Source organism: Rhinatrema bivittatum, chromosome 10, assembly GCF_901001135.1.
Source record: "Rhinatrema bivittatum chromosome 10, aRhiBiv1.1, whole genome shotgun sequence".
Classification (NCBI taxonomy): Eukaryota; Metazoa; Chordata; class Amphibia; order Gymnophiona; family Rhinatrematidae; genus Rhinatrema; species Rhinatrema bivittatum.
The window spans coordinates 107606412-107626712 of record NC_042624.1 but is presented as its reverse complement, the minus strand read 5'-3'; the positions used below and the strand labels follow the sequence as shown (position 1 = coordinate 107626712).

The following is a 20301-nucleotide window of genomic DNA, read 5'->3' as shown; positions in this document are numbered from 1 at the left end:
TGAAATTTATTGCCAGATGATATTGTTAGTGCAGTTAGTGTAACAGGGTTTAAAAAAGGTTTGGATAAGTTCTTGGAGAAGTCCATTAACTGCTATTAATCAAGTTTACTTAGGGAATAGCCACTGCTATTAATTGCATCAGTACCTTAGGATCTACTTAGTGTTTGGGTACTTGCCAGGTACTTGTAGCTGGATTGGCCACTGTTGGAAACAGGATGCTGGGCTTGATGGATCCTTGGTCTGACCCAGTATGGCAATTTCTTATGATCTTATGTTCTTATGTTGTGAGTTATCCATCTAAATGGCTTTAAATATTGGCCTGTAAATAACTAACTAACTCTGGACAGCTATTCCATGAATCCACCACCCTTTTTGTAAGAAAATATTTTCTAATATTAGTCCTGAGTACTCGTTTGGAGCCTTATATCATCCAGTGGTATATCCCCTTCACCCTTTTGCTAGTGTGGCGGATACTACCCTTAACAAATAGCCTTCATACTGTTGATGCAACTCCATTATTGCTCGCTGTTTCAACAGCAGGGGGAAAAGAGGAATTAGATTCAGACAACAACCAACAGGAACATTGAACTGTACAGTCTGGGAAAACAAATAAGAATGGGGCTAACTTGCTTGATGTGGTGGTTACTACCCTTAACCAAAAGCCTGATACTACACTTCTGATGCAACTCCAATATTGCACTCTGCTTCAATGGCAGGGGGTGAAAGGAAATTGAACTCAAACAGAAACCAACAAGAACCCTGACTGTTCTGGATCAGACAGACATCCGAGTTTGCCATCCAGGCAGATAAACTTTCTTTCCAATCAGTCCTCAAGACAAAGATTCTTTAAGTTTGAAATTATTTATTGTACAGGTAGATTCTGCTTACAATTGTTGCATCTCAAATGTAAGCCCCAAGGCAAATATCTTTGGTAACTGGAGGCAGGGTAGCAGGAGGGAGAAGAAAGTCTCTTGAGTTGCAGGAATTAGTTTATGGTGGAGGTAGGGAGCTTGAGGGATATGAGGCTGATTTAGTCTTCAGAAGAAGGCAGTAAAAAATAAGGTAAAAACTCGATCGTTTCAGGGAGTTTTACGGAGCGCTGCTAGCTCTGAAGCCCGCATGGGCAAGACTGAGCTCTCGTCGAGAGCTGCTAAGGGAAATGCCTCCACAAGCTGGGGGCAGGGGGGCAAGGTCCAATGGCCGCGAGCCTAAGAACCATGTGACACAGGGGGAGCATGAAGGGCAGTCCCTTGAGTCTATAAGGCACCTAGTAGGATTCAAGTTAGATTTAGGGGCATTCAAGCTCTTCCAATAGTGAGAGAAAGTGGAAGGGGGAGGGAGCTCCTCTTAAAGGCAAAGGCTCACAGACTTTTATCATGGGTTACAAAAAGTGTTTCGGTATCAAGAATCCTCAGAAGGAAGGACTACACTAAACACAGTTAAAATACAGTATATACAGATACAACATGTACCCACTGCGGGGGCAGAACACTGACCTTGGCGGTCTGAGTAACTGATAACTATGGGAGCTTGCTGGGCAGACTGGATGGGACATTGGGTCCTTTTCTGCTGTCACTTCTATATTTCTATGTTTCGCAGTCCAGTACTATATGAGTTCCTAGTCACTCTGGTTGTCAGGATATCCTCAATGAATACAGAACAACGGTATAAAAATTCTATAAGTAATAATAATAATATATCACATGCATATTCATTGTAGATATCCTGAAAACCAGACTGACTAGGGGAATTCTCTAGGAGTTCGTGGGGGTTCGCTGTATGACCTCTTGTTCTAGAACTTGCTTTCCCTTGAAAACATTTGCATCTTATGCATTATTTATACCTTTGGGATATTTGAATGTCTCTGTCATATACCTCCTTTTCCCCCCCCTCTCCTCTAGGGTATAGATATTTAGGCCTTAAATTTCATGTCGTGGAGACCCTGCACCATTTGGTAGCCCTTCTCTGGATAGCTTCCATTGTTTTGTTCTAAGTACTAAAACCTGAATTTCTTAGTATTGGTTTGCCCATCTGGCCGTTAAATAGTTCACTGAATAGTAATATAGTACATGATGGCAGATAAAGACCAAATGGTCCATAGACATCTCATGCTCTCACAGGTTAATAGATCTGATCACAAGATGGCACTATAACATAAGACTGGGTAGTGGATAGACAGCACTTCTTCGAACAAGGTGAGCAGAGAAATAAAGTTTTAACAAAAAAATACAAGCTTTTTTATTGGACTCCCAATAATTTCTTGACTAATGCTCTCTTCTTCCTCAGCTCTGCCATTGGTTGGCTTCATATAAAAAGAGAAGGACAGCAGTGAGGAGGGCAGCTGGTAAAGGGGGAGGGAGCATCTTCTCACTGTTGGGGTGGAGGTTGGAGCTCACTCCGTAAGTGGAAATATGGTAGAAGGGTCTTATGGCTCCGTGGGGGAAAACAACATTCCCATTTGGGAGAGCTGAACTTTACAGCAGCACGCCGAAGTGAAAAACAAGCAAGGCAGGGTTCACGTTCAGCAACCACGCAGCTCGATTTCACACATTTCCGACCGGATGAAGCTTTGTATCTACATGTGCATCTTTAGCTCTCCTTGTTAAATGAATGTTTTCACTCCATATTGTTCTTGTTTTTTGGGGGGGGGGGTTTAATCCCATCTAAGAAAATTATAAAACCTCCTAAAAGAACAGTTCATTCTTTAGTTTCCTACTCTATGAAATCTAAAGTATTTAACCAGATGTATTCAATCTGATTGCACTGAACCCAGAAATCTCAAACCTCAGAACACTGAGTAATAAGGCAGGGAAAAACTGAGTCAGCAACCATATAACATGCCCTTCATTTATTTGGGGCCTATCCAGCAATTCATTTGGGCCATGGAGCAAATCTTGCTTAAACAAAAGCCTCCCATCCCATCGGCCTTGTTGGTTTCAGGCTTGCAGAGATGGAAAGCAGGCTGTGTAACCCTACAGTCTTTCTTGGATAGGGCCCGTAACCTATTTGGTTAATTTATCAACCTTTTAGGATTATAGGATTAATTTAGACAAATTCAGGATTTAGCAAGATTACCAGCAAAAAGTTAGTTGTTGAATTTGGCAAGCAAAAATAGTTATCTGTGGCAACTGAAAAAACACTCTCTACGAGGGTTTTTAAGCTCTTCCCTTTCTGAACCCCAAAATACATTATCAGCTTCCTTATAAAATGCATGACCCTCACTCTCAGTTTCCCAATATGTGCAGAGCCACTGCTAGCACTGGAAGGAAAAGGAGAGGCTTAACTTCCTTCCTCAGCCTACAATGGTCCTGAAACCCAAACTACAATGTGCGCACATCACATCCACATGCTTCATTTCACAGCCAAATCAGCTGTCAAAATACACTTCCAAATTTTTAGGTGACCAAACATGCGCCAAGTAGCTGCCCTGGTAGACGGGTGAACATTATTGTAGTGCTGTGTAGAGCAGCGTTTCCCAACCTTCTCCTGGAGGTACACCTAACCAGTCAGGTTTTCAGGATATTCATAATTTATTTATTTCATTATTTCATTTTAGAATATTTATTATTCGCCCTTCTTATGTTCAGGGTGGGATACAAGAAAACACACATAATAAAATTACATAAGAATCAATCAACAATGACAAAAATCAAACAAAACCACAGCCATTGACTGCGCTAGAAGACCCAACTATTGTCAATATTGTCTGATTCATCAGTCTTCCTTAACTCATGCATTTCTCGCATATTTTGCACATCAACATGGTCTATGTACCCTCATATCACAATTTAGTCTACGCTTTAATTTTTTCTAGATATCTATTCTCGCTATAAACATGCCGAACATTTACCTACGTCCTGTTGACGAGTTACTATTATTATTATCTATGTAATATTTAATTTATTATTATTAATATCTATATGTTATAGGTTATATGCTATATGTTATACGTTATATGTTAAGAAACGCTGTTCCATGTAATGCCTTTTGTGCGAAAGTTTTGTTATATGTAAACCGACCTGATTCGATACTTCTATTGAGAATGTCGGTATATAAAAATCCGAAATAAATAAATAAATAAATAAATATAGACGACTTTATAGTGCTCAGATGGAAAATGCCTTTTGAAATAAATGGGTTTTAAGAGCTTTCCGGAAAAACTTTGGTTCTGCTGTTGTTCTTATCTCTTTTGGGAGGGCGTTCCATAAAAGAGGGCCGGCATTGGAGAATGCACGTTCCCTAGTCTCTTCAATATGGACTGTCTGAGGAGAGGGAGTATGTAGCAGGCACTGACTGGAGGAGCGTAAAGTTCTGGACGGAGTGTGAATTTTTAGTATTGCTGCAATCCACGGTGAAGAAATATTATGAATGAGGGTACGAATAGTACTGGCAAGCTTATATCGTGTTCGCATGTGTGTGTTCCCGTCAATAGCCCGGCAGCAGAATTTTGGATAATCTGCAAAGGGACAATTGAAAAACAGGTGAAAAGTGCATTACAATAATCCAAACCAGAGAAAAGACGTGACTGAGGACATTTTCAAAAATCAGGAGGATCCGGAAGTGGTATTAGATGGCATAAGAGTCGCAGATATATCTCCTGCATATTCATTGTGGAAATCCTGACAACCTGGCTGGCTAGGAGTGCTTCCAGGAGTGGGTTGGGAAACACAGGTATAGGTGCAGGAACAGTTCTGTCTAGACCTTGAGTTCTTGTTTCCAGCCTTAGACCTGTTTGGATCAGTTCCTAGCCGCCTTCTGTGTTCCCAGGCATCTGATCACTGGTCAGTTCCAATCTGCACCTGTTTCCATCCTGCTCGCTTTCAGCCCTGCTTGTTCCTGAACTCTGGTTTTGATCTGGTTTGGACCTCTTTCTGGACATGTTGGCTTGAATTTTAGATATTTGTTAACAGTTTGTCTGCTACCTATGAATTCTCTTCTCGATTTGGTTCCAACATAAAAGGAAAATAGTTTTTAAACTTTGAAATCCTTGCCTCATTGTGTGATGGCGGTCAGAAAAACCTAACAGAATTTTAAGAATTATTAGGTAAAGAATGGAGAATAAAATGAAGAATGTCAAAATGCCTATGCTCCGTGGTGAGGCCACAGCTGGAGTACTATGTACAGCTCTGGTTGCTGTATCTCAAAAAAGCTATAGTTGAACTGCAAAAGGTACAGAAAAGAGCAAATAAAATGATAAAGAGGATGCCCCTATGAGGAAAGGCTAAAGAAGTTAGGGCTATTCAGTTGGAGAAGAGACGGCTGAGGGGGGAATAATGTAGAGATCTATAAAATCAGGAGTGGAATAGGATGGGTAATTGTGAATTTTTTATTTCCTATTTTAAAAAATGCAAAGAGTAGGGCACACTCCATGAAGTTAGCAAGTAGCTCATTCACAATAAATCAGAGAAAATTCTTTTTCACACAATGCACAATTAAGCTCTGGAATTCATTGCTGGAGGATATGGTTAAGGCAATTAGTGTTCCTGGGTTTAAAAAAGGTTTGGACAAATTTCTGGAGAAGTCCACAAACTGTTATTAACCACTTATTTGCATAAATCAGGTGTGAAGGGTGGTGTGTGTGTGTGTGTGTGTGAGATCTTTGTGCTGCGGCGAGGCTGATGCAGCCTTGTAGGTGAAGCCAGGAAGCCTAATTCAGCAGCTAGCAGACATGCCCTGCAGTGGGACAGACTGGAGCTTCACCTATACCAGCCGCCTCCCCCACAGGTTGAGCCCTTGGGATCTGGTGGCCAGCAGGTCTTAGATGCGTCCCTAGGATAGTCTTGAGAATTAGAGTCCAAAGGTGTGCCAGGGTCAGGGCAGGCAGCAGATTAATGGTCAGGGCAGGCGGGCAGCTAACAAGAATGGTCAGATCCAGGCACGAGGTCAGGTCCAGGCTGCAGGCAATTGTAGTCAGGTCCAGGGTGAAGGAAGGCACACAGAGGACAAAGGGTAAGATGGGCAGGACAAGGCAAGGCTGGACAAGGAAGGCTAGGTGAGGCAAGGCTGGAAGACAAGGCTGAGTGAGGAAACAGGAATGCAGGACACAGGAACCAGAAATACTAGGCAGCACGCACGGCAAGGCAGAAGACCCGTGGCTGAGGCGCCGCTGATAGTCCGAGGCTGCCTCAAGTAGTATGAGCATGTGATGTCATTGGAAGGTGCTAGGTTTGGGTTTCCTGTTCTGGGCCCTTTAAACATAAGCGCGCGCCCCGAGCAAGGTCTGGACGCTGTGTCGACACGTGAGCCGCGCGACGCGACGCGACCCTGGTAGATTAGAGCAGCGTTACCGCTGTGTGCAGCTTGAAGCTGTGTTGGGGGTAAGTGAGGCAGCTCGCGGGGCCTTCCTACAAGCCACGTATCGTAACATCAGGGTTTTATGCACACAAGTCACTCTGAAAATCAAGCACTAAATTGTGTATTCCTTGCCCTGGTGAACAAAACACCACAAGAATAGTTTCTTACACACTATTAATGTAGGGTTCCTGTCCGCTCGCTATTAGAAGTCAGACAGAATGTACTATAGGAGTAGGGAGGAGATAGAGCACTAATGTGGGCATCTGGCTTCCCTATGCGGAAGGTCCTTCAGGTATAGGAAGCCAGAGCACCATGTCAGGCTGTGGTTTCCTTACTTTCTTTCACAGAGGCAGCAAGCTTTGCATCTTCTCCAGTTTTTCCTCCATGGAGCTGTTTAGTTGGGATGGGAGTTTCTTTCCACCAACCCAATCCCGTTGGTATTTTTAAACTGATTTATTTGAGTTTTGAGTGAACTTAATAGAGTCCCATTAAGCAGAGACTGAATTAAGTTAATGTATGTGCTGCCTTAACATCAGTTGGAAAGGTTCCTTTCGTGAAAGAGGAATCTGCGATCATCAGGACTTGAGGAGAAGGATGTCTTTCAGCCATTCAGGGAAGAAGAAGGAGAGAGAGGAGACAGGAGTGGGGATGGACCCTTTACAGGGCTCAGGAACCTCTACTGGAGATCGGGAGAAGAGGAATAGCAGAAGTATCACTCTGCTACTGAAAGGGAAAAGAGGAGAATGACTTCTGCCAGTCAGGTACTGTGATGAAGCTAAGGAGTTCAGAGGACAGAACTTCAAGGAAGATGTATTTTTTTTATTTAGATTTATATTCCACTTTTCACACTTTTGTTTTCAGACTTCAAAGTAGATTACATTCAGGTATTTCCCTATCCCCAGAGGATTCACAATCTAAATTTATACCTGAGGCAATAGAGAGTAAAGTGACCTGCCCAAGGAGCAACAGCAGGACTACTTCCATTCTAGGAGGAGTAGCCTAGTAGGGGATAAATGACTGAGTATAAAAAAATGGATTTACACCTTTAATACTTCACCAACATTGGGAGGGAAGCAGTTAACTTGCCCTGTGCCAATGGAATGGGAGAAACATCAAATAAAAATTGTATCAATTGGCTTAAACATCATAAACTTTAAACAAGACTTTAAGAATTCACACATTTATTTAATAGTTGTAAAGACTCTTGTCATCATTTTACAACTTATCAGTAAAAGTATTGTTGAAAACTATCAAAGTATTCAGTGTGTTTTTATGTAAAGTGACTTTGAGGATCGTCAGTGCTGTTTTCATCACTGCTGTCTACAATGGCTTGAGACTGGAACTTAAGAGTTGCAATGCAAAGGGCCTTGAAAGTTATCTCCTCCCCCGCCCCCCCTCAGTTAAACCCTGAAGAAACACCTTTTAACATGTAGAGATGTTTATCATCTGAACTGTGATTTGAGATATGGCCCATGGAGCCACTACTTGGGTTCAACTAGCCCAGGGATTACATTAGTATTAGGATAATTTAACTGCAGGGAATTTTGGAATTTAGCCGGATAAGTGGGGGACATTCCAAGGGTGGGCGGGAGGCGCTCCGGGGGGGGAGTGGCATTAGCCAGATAAGTTAATATTGATATTCAGCATTAGCTGGATTAACTTATCCATCTAACTCTGGTCGGGTCTCAGACCTGCCCTGGCAATCATCTAATAACTTACCTAATGGAGTGTAGTATTGTGCGATCCTTGGTACTTTGTGCGGGAGATCTGGATGATTAGCCTTTACCTGTTATGCAGGAATTATACTGTTATGTTCTTCTGCACTAGGGCTCCATTTATGAGCAGGTATATTTCAGTGGATAACTTTTGTGGATTTCATCTGAGAAGTTCGGGGGGGGGGGGGGTCTGGGGGGGACAGTCTAAGGGACTTAACCAAAAACTGACTATTGGTATGATTACTTTCCATGTACACTATGTTTGGAATCATTTTATGATGTGTTTGTATCTGTTTTCTTCTTGATGTTTTTCCTGCATTGGTGCAATACTTGTTTTGTTACAATTTACCAGTCAATAAAAAGTTATAAATTTAAAAAAAAAAAAGATAGCCAGATAAACTTATTTGGCTATCTTTAAGATAGCTGGGTATATCAGCGGTGTGACTACGCTGCTGAATATACCCTGCTGGTTAGCCGGATAAACTTATTTGGCTATCTTTAAGATAGCTGGGTATATCAGTGGCGTGACTGCGCTGCTGAATATACCCTGGATAAACTTATTTGGCTATCTTTAAGATAGCTGGGTATATCAGCGGCGTGATTGCACTGCTGAATATACCCTGCTGGTTAGCCGGATAAACTTATTTGGCTATCTTTAAGATAGCTGGGTATATCAGCGGCGTGACTGCGCTGCTGAATATACCCTGCTGGTTAGCCAGATAAACTTATTTGGCTATCTTTAAGATAGCTGGGTATATCAGCGGCGTGATTGCGCTGCTGAATATACCCTGCTGGTTAGCCGGATAAACGTTTTTGGCTATCTTTAAGATAGCTGGGTATATCAGCGGCGTGATTGCGCTGCTGAATATACCCTGCTGGTTAGCCAGATAAACGTTTTTGGCTATCTTTAAGATAGCTGGGTATATCAGTGGCGTGACTGCGCTGCTGAATATACCCTGCTGGTTAGCCAGATAAACTTATTTGGCTATCTTTAAGATAGCTGGGTATATCAGCGGTGTGACTGCGCTGCTGAATATACCCTGCTGGTTAGCCGGATAAACGTTTTTGGCTACCCAGCCGAGCTGCATAGCACAGCAGCTGAAAATGGACCCCTGGGTGATTTGAGCTCTGTGTGAATTTAGAGAAATAATCTGTCTCCTTTTCCACTTCAGTGCCACTGAGTGGCACTGTTGGATAGTACAGAAAATCACTTTGTAAAAAAAACAAAAAATTTGAAGAATAGTTAGCGTAGTTTTAATTTTTAGGTTTGTTCCATTCACTAGGGTTGATTTCAGGCATATCCTAGAGAGAACTGCCCCCGCCTCTTCCCTGGGGAATCTTAGGTGCCACACAAATAAAGCAGTGTTTATTGTTAATAGCATTGGTTATTAGTTTCATAATATCGTCTTTTGGGTCTTCTGTGAATAATAACTTTGTTGACCATCATTCTGATTTGCCCCCTCCCTGTGCAGGATTGCTGAATTCAACAATATCTTATTTACGCTTCCTCTCGGCTCAGTTTAATAATATTCTTTTAATGGATTTCAGCACATAAGCTCTTCTCCATGTAACCCTTTAATATAGCTGAATGAGTCCCAGGGACCAGAACCACTGCAGGTCTGAATTTATGCACAGGCACACTAGGCTTGTCCCTAGGGTGGCACTCAGAGCAAACATTTAGCCAGTTCTGTCAGTCAAATTGCTCCCTGCAGCTTGGCACAGAAGAGTAAAGGACACCTGTCACCTCCCCCCACCCTGGGGTGGGGGAGGGGGACTTCCATGTGGCCTGCTGAGGCTGAATGAGAGCCATTGCCTCCCTCTCCAATGATGAAATCAAGGGGTGTCACTCACAGTGCAAAGCTAAATAGCAAAAGCGACTAAAAAAGCATTCTGGTGACTCTGTAATAGTAAAACAACTTGCCTCTTTCTACAACCAGGTGACTTCAAAACAGTCATGCAAGCAATAGGGCTTACACACCTAGATCTCTGCAAAGATATCTCTGCAGGATTACCTAAGCAAACGATAAACGAACTGTAGACAATCCAAAACGCGGCATCCAAAACTATCAGAGGTAGCAGAACGTGGGAACATGCCTTCCCCAACTTAATCTCTCTATACTGGTTGCCCATGACCCTACACATCAAATTCAAGATCCTAACCCTCACATTCAGAGCCCTTAACAGCATTGGCCCCATATAACTATCAGGCCGATACAGTAAAACCCGCGGGAGAGCCGACGCTTTCCGAGCGAGCGTCCGCTCTCCTGACGCACGCACAGGCCACTCTCCTGTGCGCGTGATTTAGTATGCAAATGAGGGCCCATGGTAAAAAGAGGCGCTAGGGACACTAGCGCATCCCTAGCTCCTCTTTTTGGACAGGAGTGGCGGCTGTCAGCGGGTTTGACAGCCAACGCCAACGCTCAATTTTGCCAGCGTCAGTTCTCAAACCCGCTGACAGCCATGGGTTCGGAAAATGGACGCTGGCATAATTGAGCGACCGTCTTCCGACCCACGGGCCGTGGGCCGATTTAAAATTTTTTTTTTTAATTTAAATTTTGGGGCCTCCGACTTAATATCGCTATGATATTAAGTCGGAGGCACAGTTTTTTTCTGCTTTTCTGTGCACTTCCCCGGCACCAGCAGAAATTAACGCCAACCTTTGGGCAGGCGTTAATTTTTGAAAGTAAAATGTGCGGCTTCACTGCACATTTTGCTTTCTGGATCACGCGAGAATAACTAATAGGGCTATCAACATGCATTTGCATGCGGGCGCTATTAGTTTTGGGGGGGGGGGGTTGGCCGCACGTTTTCGACGCGCTATTACCCCTTACTGTATAAGGGGTAAAGCTAGCACGTCGAAAACGCGCGGCCAAACCCGGACTAACAGTGCACTTCACCGGAGTGCACTGTACTGTATCGGCCCGTAACTGAGACTATGACAGTATATCACTCACCAAAAAAATCTCTGGTCAAGCCAAAAAGCAATAACTAGCTGCTCCACTCCTCAAATTTCTCTGGCTAAAAAAACCGCACCAGAATTATAGAATACCTCCACCACCACCACCATCACCTGCAAGGAATCAATGACTACTTGGATTTCTAATCCTAAGTAAAAACATGGCTATTTACCCAGCAGATTAACACTGTGTAAGTTCACACATTACCTTCATCTTCCCATCAAGTCACAAAACTCTAAATGTATCAACACATTACGATACAATCCAGCAGTATGCTCAAAGCCCACACTGAATGTAAATTGCTAAACCAATAAAATAAGCTGCTTTGTAAATAATTGCAGAATTAATTGAATAAGCTGTTCTTTGTATACCATAAAAGTCAACTATTGTTGACTGTCATCGACTATTAAGAATACACCACAATGGATGCAAACTACCTGTAATATAATGCCTTCTAGTGCTTCCTAACTTATATACAGGCCGATGCAATATCGGCGCGCGGAAAATGGGTGCTCATGATCGAGTGCCCACTCTCTAGTAACGCGCACCGATGCACCTCTCCAAGGCGCCCGATGTAATATTTACATGGACCGCCGCGGTAAAAAGGAGGCACTAGGGGAGACTGTGCGCCCCTAGCGCCTCCTCGGCAGTGGGCGCACAGGAGAGGTGGCTGTCAGGGGGTTAGGAAAATGCACGCTCGTTAATTGAGCGTCCCTTTTCCTATCCTGACTGCTGGCACACTTTTTTTTTTTAAGATTTTTTTTCTTTTTCGGTTCCTCTGACTTAATATTGCCACGATATTAAGTCAGAGGAACTATAGAAAAGCAGTATTTATTTTCTGCTTTTCTGTAAACCTTTTGGGCTTCTCAAGAATTAACGCCTGCTCCGGGGGAAGTGTTAATCTTTTAGGGTAAAAATGTGTGCGTCAAGCACACATTTCTTTTTTTTTGCAAAGGGGGGAAATAGCTAATAGCCTCATCAACATAAATTTACATGTGGTGAGCGCTATTAGCTACGCACTCGGTTGGACGCGTTGAGCCATGTGCTGTGGCCAGCGCATGATATTGCATCAGCCTGAACATGCTTTTATTTGACTATGTAATCCACTTTGAAGTGGTTGACCCGATATGAAAGATGGACAAAAATACGAAATGAAGTTAAGCATATGCATATTATTAACCCAGGGGTGTATTTGTAGGTGGCTGAAAATCCACCTTCAGTGTAAGACCCAACTAAGGGCCTCATTTTCCACGCCGCTCGCACGCGATAAGGGACCTTTCGCACGCGAAAAGTCCCTTATCGCATGCGATACCAGGATGGGGGTGGAGTCGGGGCGGAGTCGGCCCCGGAAGAGGAGGAGTCAGGGCGTCACCGGGGCCGACTCTGCGCCGACGCTGCGGACAGCGAAAAGGTAAGTGCTTTTTTGCGGCAGCTTTCGCTCCCAATAGCTACACCTCCTATGATGGCGCTATTGGGTGCAAAACCGGCAACGATTGCACCGCGATGGTGCGATCGCTGCCGGCTAGCGCAGGCCCTCCCCCCATTTCGGCCCCCGCCCCTCATCTTCTAAAGTATCGCAGGCCTGCGATACTTTAGAAAATGAGGCCCTAAGCTTTGGAAATTTTATCCCTTGCAGTAGAAGAATGTTTAATATTGAAAACAACATGAGAAATGCAGTTCAGATTAAGGTCATTTCCATCACAGTAGGTAGTAAGTATATTAGAGATTTAGGGGTATTGTTAGATTCAGAATTCTCCATTAAATTAAAAAACATACAACAATTGAAATACATATTGGACAAGAATGATTGTAGAACAATAATACATGCATTTGTACTATCATGTCTAGACCACTGGCTTTATATAGGTTTGCCAAAATGCTATATGAAAACGTTACCATTGCTGATGAACGCTGCAGCCTGTTTAGTTACAGGATGCTCATTGATGGATCATGTAATGCCAGTGCTTAGAGAGTTACACAGGCTTCCAATTGAGTACCAGGTGCAGTTTAAAATTTGAACTTTGGCTTATCGAAGTATAGATGGCAAATTTCCTCAGTAGGTGAAAGATCTTGTAAAAATATATTGTCCAGTGCGTAGGCTTTGGTCAGAGAATCAGCAACTCTTGATGAAATGCGAATGAAATGCACTTGAAGAAAACTTCATGTCGTGCATTTTCTCAAATGGCCCCAGTCTTATAGAATAAATTGCCGTTAGAACTATGGACAATGTTGAAATATAAATTATTTGAGAAAAATGTGAAGACTTTTCTATTTGTTTCTGCTTTCAAATGAATTTGATTTCAGGATAATATGATGTTATATCTTATATAATGCTTATGTTGTAAACAAGCACAAATATGGTAATATTGTGGTATATAAAATCTGTAAATGAATAAATCAATCAATAGAACTCCAGCTTAAGCATAACCCTTGTATGATTACCATATTCATCATATACATGGACTAGATCCATGCCACTTTTCTTAAACATTATTTTATATGAGCATGTACCGACATTGTAATAGCACTTTTGTAAATTTATCAATAAACAAACCAAATATATGTGCCTATATGTAAACCGTTGTGATGGTGTATTACTAAACGACAGTATATAAAAGATTTTAAATAAATAAATAAATAAACAATAAATATTATCTGCATCTGAAATTCTTGAGCTACGAATATAAAAACATATTTGTTTTTTTAATCTGCCCTTTTGCCCTTTTGGAATCATACATTCTGCAATGCGTAACTGAGACAAGCCCATGTGTGTACCGGGGAAATGAAATGTAATGATTCAACAGATCAGATCCTTCTTACGTTCTACATGTGCTCAGCACTTTTTTTTTCTTCTGTACAAAGAATGTGATGTTTAAGGAGACACTGCCAGATTAGTTTTTAAGACTAGGCTCCTCCTGGAGAGGGCTGACTCATACTGCGTCTTTTCTATGCTGTGTCATACCGAAGTCCTGAGTAACTACTTTTGCTTTCTCACAGGATTACATGTTTCTCATTCTAGAGTCCCGCGGGCCCTACATTTGCTGTATTGTCATTTTAACTCGAAGGCGTTGCACCGGTTCAGGGGATGATGCCCTCATTTTAAGGCAGCTGCCTTATTCCTCTTTTTCCTGATTTGCTTTCTTAGATCCGAACGGCACGGTTATGCACATGAAGAGCAGCACTAGTTCAGGAGAATAATTTAAATTTCATTGCATTAAAAAAAAAAATTACATAATCACTGCCCTAGTGCATGAGCAGATAGAAAAGTGTGATGCAAGGTCTCTTCTCTAAATATGAACCCCGTTTTTAAAACTGGCTAATTCTGGCAGAGCTGTTGAAAGTTAAGTCCCAAAGCTGGCAGAGCCAATAAAGTGGTGCTTGTTTTGAAAATGTGCATGTTTCCTAAGGTTTTTAAGACTTTCTAAATTGTGTTGCTTGGGATTTTTTATATTTGTGCACCATTTCAATTTTTTTGGGAAGTAAATTGAATCTAATCTACATATCACTTTAGATTACACTTGTTACCAGGGCTTGAATTCTTCCAGATAGGGCCCAACTTACAGTAAATTGTGAGAGAGGCCTGTTCTGCAAAATCCCGAGGTCGGTAGGGCCTTACAGATCAGCAGTTTCCTGCCAGTGGGCTGCCAGTTAGCTGAACCCTTTCATTTTACCTGTCTTGTCTGCTACTCCAGCTATAACTGTCTGAAAAGTCAGAAACAGAGTTTGAATTAATCCTGCCAGGAGAATGTGGGGATATCATGGAGGGAAAACTGTTCAGTAGATTTCAGAGCTAAAAAGCAGAATATTTACCATGAACAAACTGGGCATCTGTGGAAGTTTAGTCTGTATGTAGCCAGTTTTGGAGATTATGATTAAGTAGTCCTCTGGTCCTGAGCCAGAGTCTTTTTCTTGGACTTGGTTGGCAAGCTCCTGGAGCATTACACTTTCTTCTGCTCCTGTCCTTCTCTCCCCGTGTATGTCCTGCTGGTGCTTATAAACGCCGGGCTTCCTCCTGAATTGGGATGATCCTTTTCACATTCCCTCGTGTCTCGGTGATTCATACAGCAGCGCTATTCGCACCTCGCTGGGCTCTGCAGGACCGCTGCATGGTTCAAACTGCAGCTGTATGAACTACAGAGGTGCAAAAGGAAGTGACCAGGAGCTGACGTGGTGCTGGAGGAAGCGCAGGTTTTACAAGTGCCAGGCCAAGACATAGACAGGAGGTGAGGGAGAGAGATAGGCCAGGAGAAAGCTTCTTGCTTTGGGAGGAGAGACAGCAGGGACTTCCAGATTGCATGGGGGGACTCAGGGAGGGGTGGTGTCAGAGTCTCTGGAATCAGGGAAACACACCTGGATAGTGGCACAGGACTACACAAGGGCTGGTCTTCCGCCTAGCCAAGCCCCTCCCCCTCAGGTTAGGCCCTTGGGTTATGGAGCCAGTAGGTCTTTGCGGTGGCAGAACATAATAGTGAGTCTGTACAGGCTGGAACTAAACTAGACAAGGCCGGACAAGCAAGTCTGGGCAGGGAGGCCAGATTGGAGCAAGGCTTGGACTGGTTGGTAAGGCTTGAGCATGGGCTGCAGGCAAAGCTTGGATACAAAGGGCAGACAAGGCTTGGATATGGAGTGCAGGGTAGGATCTGGAACTAGACAAAGACATGGACTGAGGCAAGGCAGATAGGACACAGGTACAGACAAGACTGAACAGGAGACTGGAACAGACAAGGAGTTGGACAGTGACATTGGAACAGACAAGACTGGACAAGATACTGAATCAGACAGGACTGGCAGGGCACAACAAAACCAGACAAGGACAAGACCAAACAAAGCAGACAAGAGCAGAACTTAGACAAGGCAGACAAAGATAACACAAAACAGAAAACATAGGAGCCCGAAGGCACTAGGATATAGGAAGGCCTGGAAAGGTCACATGACAGGATATAAGACAGAGCAGGCCTCAAGTCTTCAAGGCAGGCAAGGTAAGAAGCAAGAAGGCCCGAAGGCCACAAGGCAAGGCAAGGAATGAGGGCTGGGTCATGGAGCCAAGGGTGAGAAGGCAAGGAGGTTCTGACAAGACAGGGTTGGGTGTGATGCAGGCAGAGAGGAGGAGCTTGGCAAGGCTGAAAGATAAACTCACTGAGGACTCCTGGTGGAGAGTAGGAGACATTGTCGGAAATAGCCAAGGAGGATGAGGCTGCATAGCAGGCAAAATTCTAGCTCTTGGATATGGGTGGGCAGGCAAGGAGGAGCAGTAGGGACATCCAGATTTGTGGGTTGAAAGAGAAGAAAGCAGGGATTACCAAATTAGATGAGGGACTGAGGGTTGGATTGGGTATTGAGAGAGAGTGTGGATTTGGGGATTAGGGGAGAGCAGAGATTCAAATTATGTGGAGATTGACCAGAGATTGGGGGAGACAGAAAGGTTTCAGTAAATTAGGTGGGGATATGGGTATTTTAGATGATTTGGGAGATATGAGATGGGGAGGTAAAGGGTTGGGGAAGGGTCAAGATATGGTATGAAAGACCTAGAGATATGGGGAGTAGGTGAGATGCAGTGGAAAGGGATGGGAAGGTGATAAGAGACAGAGGAAAGGGATGGGTCTATGAAGAGACTGAGGAGGGTGTAAATGTGGCTGGGAAGGAGGCGAAAGGGGGAAATGAGAAGCTAGGTAGGGAATAAGAGATAGAAGAGAGGATCTGGAGGGAAGGGAAAGGAGTGAAAGAAACAAGGAGCTGGGGTTAGTGAGGGGATGGATGAGAGGCAGAGAACAATAGTTGAGGGATGGGGAGGGGGTGTATACAGTGTGTGGAAATGGGAGAATAAAGAGCGGATGAAATACAGAAGAGGAAATATATTGGTTATTATATGTATTGTATAGGTTTCTACAAAACTGGAAATGGTTGAGTAACATCAATTTTCTCATATTATGCAATGACATCCCTCCTGTGTCCTGGTGAGGTAGAAGGTTACGCATGTTGAGTTGGCTGCAAGGTGGGTCTTGGAGGAAGGAGAGCAATTAAACAAACGAGTGACCCTGCTAGAGACAGGCGATGAGCCTTGATCAAGAAAGAGCTTTTGCAGAATGGGAACAATTCCTTTAAGAAATAAAAAAATAATACAAGCTGGGACTGAGGTTTTGCTGAGATGTGTGTGTGTGTGTGTGTGTGTGTGTGTGTATGTGTGTGTGTGTGTGTGTGTGGGGGGGGTTAATGCAGTTTTTCATCTTCTTTCTGAAAAGTAGTTTTCTGCGCTCACAATGTCTCTTTGTTCCCCAGTGTTATTCACATCAGATTTTCAGGATGACTCAGGGAATCCAAGAAGGCCCTGACCGAGGTATTTCCCTTGGTGATCCGCATGCATGTTCGGATGCCTGCACAGGCGAGGGTCCAAGGAAGTTCTGCATGGACCTTCTTTTTGGAAATGAAACGTTTTGATCCGTTATAAAAGAAAAATGTGAGTATATATTGGACAGATGATAGCAGACACAAAAAGCATAGGTTTGAAGCTTGTGATCATAGGCGCCAACCCTCAAGGTTTCAACCCATAACATAATTATGTGTCTATTTGGAGATTTAATGTATGAATTACCTGGTCTTAGCCCACTTTCCAAATGAAAGAAGGCTTATATGATCTGCACGTGTTTGCTCTAATAACTATTGTGTTTAGTATCCTCTCCATACTAAATTTTCACTACATATCGGGGGGGGGTTCCAAGGATACCCTAGAGAGCCATTTTTTTGGGAGGATCCATGAAAATTTGGGGAAAGTAGGATCTATTAGTTCTAGCTTTTCCCTGCGTTCTGTTGAGCCGGTGATGTTTTCTGACTGCTTGGTCAGGCGATCTGCTTTGCAAAGTAATTATACCTCGCAACCTCTCCAGGAGAATGCTTTCCGTTGCTCGCAGATAATTCAGATTTATTTATTGAATTTATTTAAAAATTTTTCTATACCGTCGTTAAGTTAAATACCATCACAACGGTTTACAGAAGGGCACGATAAAGAGAAATATGGGTGGTATAGATTACAAATTACTCGTGTGCCATCATAGTACGGTAACAATGTAAAATAATAAACTAGGTGTGTAAATTAAATCTGATTGTTAGGAACAAATTAGGCAGTTTGATTTTAACATTAATATGCTTATGTAGGTTACTAAAAACTTCTAGCTTGGTGCATCCTTATCGCTCAACGATTTTTCTCTTTTCTTTATCTTTATAAAATGCTTGTTTAAAAAGCCAGGTTTTCAGGTTCGTTTTGAATAATTTCAGATTTGTCTGTAGTCTTATTTCGAGTGGCATGGTATTCCAGAGTACAGGACCAGCCAGTGACAGTGCTCTTTCCCTTACTTGCGTGTCTTTCAGAATGATACCAGGAAAAGCAAGCAAACGCCGCATCTTACCTAGTTATGATAAAATTTTATTGATCTTTAGAACCACAACCAACTGAATCTCAAGGCATTACATCCTTCCTACTCACGGTTGATTTGTTTTGTGCCGGTACGCTGACACTTGGAATGAGGATGCTGGCCATTATTAATTTGTGATGTAGCAGAAATATTTATGGCAGGCTGAACAGATGGTACAAAATGCTGACACCTAACCCAAGCTCCCTTGATGACGCTGCAATAAGCATAGCAGACCACAGCTAATTGATGTAGCATGACATCCATCGCTGTAGGACACAAATGTTATGGATGCTTTTGGCCTTGTCCGGTGAGGCATAGCATGGCACATAATATACTTCGTAAAGGAAGTGCAAGCTGTAATCGGAAGACTGTGCCTATCACAATGGAATAAAAACAATGCAATAATGGTGCCAGATGTTCATTCTTTGCTCATGCAGCATACAGAGATATTTTGGTAAAGTTGAGCATATGATTTTAAGAAAAGGAAACAGCATAATCTGTCATTTATTTATTACTGCATGGGGATAGACATTTAATTCTTTCAATGCAAAGGTGAAAGATGACACTCTAACTTGATTATTTATTTTTAGTTAAAACCCTACCCTAATATGAAAAATGCTATCTAATAATAGAGATAGCAGAATTGAGAGTTTGTTTAGTTGATGAATCTGGCCTTAGGGATCCAAGTATTAAATCTTTCTAAGCCAAGGGAAACCAATCTCCAGATCAAGTTATGAAACTTTTTTGAAATTCTTTTTCTGGGGAATATTTGACTGTCATGCTTTCCGTAACTTCCGTAATTAACCTCTCTCCTTCGGGAAGTAAAAGTGAGTCAGTTGTCGGTAACTGTAATTTGGAAGAAAGAGAACATGAGCTAGTCCAATTATTTTTTTTTCTCTCCAGGATTTTCATTATTTATTTCCATGCATTTGTTGGGAATTCACTCCTACAGAGAAATGGAAATGGGGGAAGATTTCATGATTTTCTGCAGTCCACAGGCAAGGGCTTCTTCAGCATGGATGGTAGTGCACTGGGGAGGAGACCAGTAAGGAGACACAGAATGGACAAGGAAACCATGGTTTTCATACTTTGATTTTTCTTATGTTTCTAATTTTCACCAATTTGACCTGGATGCTAATCTTTAAACTGAATACCAATTGGTTTATTTTCAATACCTTGCCCTTGCTGAATGGACAGTGAATGGGCAGATTGCTGTTGGACATTGTGGTTATTAATCTCCCCTTTAGTCTTATTCTGGGATCTCTTATACCTGATGAGCGTCATCCTGCTGAAGTGTGGATCTTTGGATTTAAACGATACTGGGCCCAGGAAGTTAACTTCCCCCCATGGACCTGAATCCCGGTAAACCATAGTTGATCTCATCAGCATAAATGGGGGTACTGCGACATATGTTATTATGAGTAAGAAAAGGAGAAGAAAAGTAGAGAAGTGGATGTCCAGCACATGGATCCAGGGTATTGTTCTGGGATAGTTTAAATTGGGACAACAACCCAGGGAGGCATCACAGTTCTAATCCAGAATAAGAAGGGACCCTGAGGCTTGATTTTAAGACATCAAAGAACCTCAGATTTGCTTTTTTACCCACTTGATTTGTTTTGTGGATATTATCTGGAAATAGGGTTGCCAGCTGACTCCAGATTATCAGAACAGGTTGGCCCATTGCATGCAGGAACTTATGATCTATTAAGGTGAACACAATGAGAGTACTGCTCCTCTGAATATAACAAATATGTATTAGCTCACTATACAGAGGAAAATAAATAATATTGTAACAACATTTTTTTATTTATTAATATCAGCTTTTTATTTATTTTATAAAAAATCACAAAACAAAGCTCTTGATGATACACATCAAAAGTAGTAAACTATAACCTAGATAATGTACAGTGCACCACAGTACTTATATTC

General features: G+C 42.5%; 1 long non-coding RNA gene across 2 annotated transcripts in view; it reads left to right on the top strand.

The window, feature by feature from the left end:
* The window catches only part of LOC115100075, a 32168-nt gene extending 12069 nt beyond the window's left edge, over positions 1 to 20099 (top strand). Inside the window, exons 2-3 of one of the 2 annotated variants that reach the window (XR_003858955.1) lie at positions 17243 to 17420; positions 19276 to 20099. This is a non-coding gene — a long non-coding RNA (uncharacterized LOC115100075). Of the gene's footprint in view, positions 1 to 17242; positions 17421 to 18328; positions 18770 to 19275 lie in introns of those variants that run through there. The other variant, XR_003858954.1, reaches the window with a different exon arrangement.
* Positions 20100 to 20301: the final 202 nt, after the last annotated feature.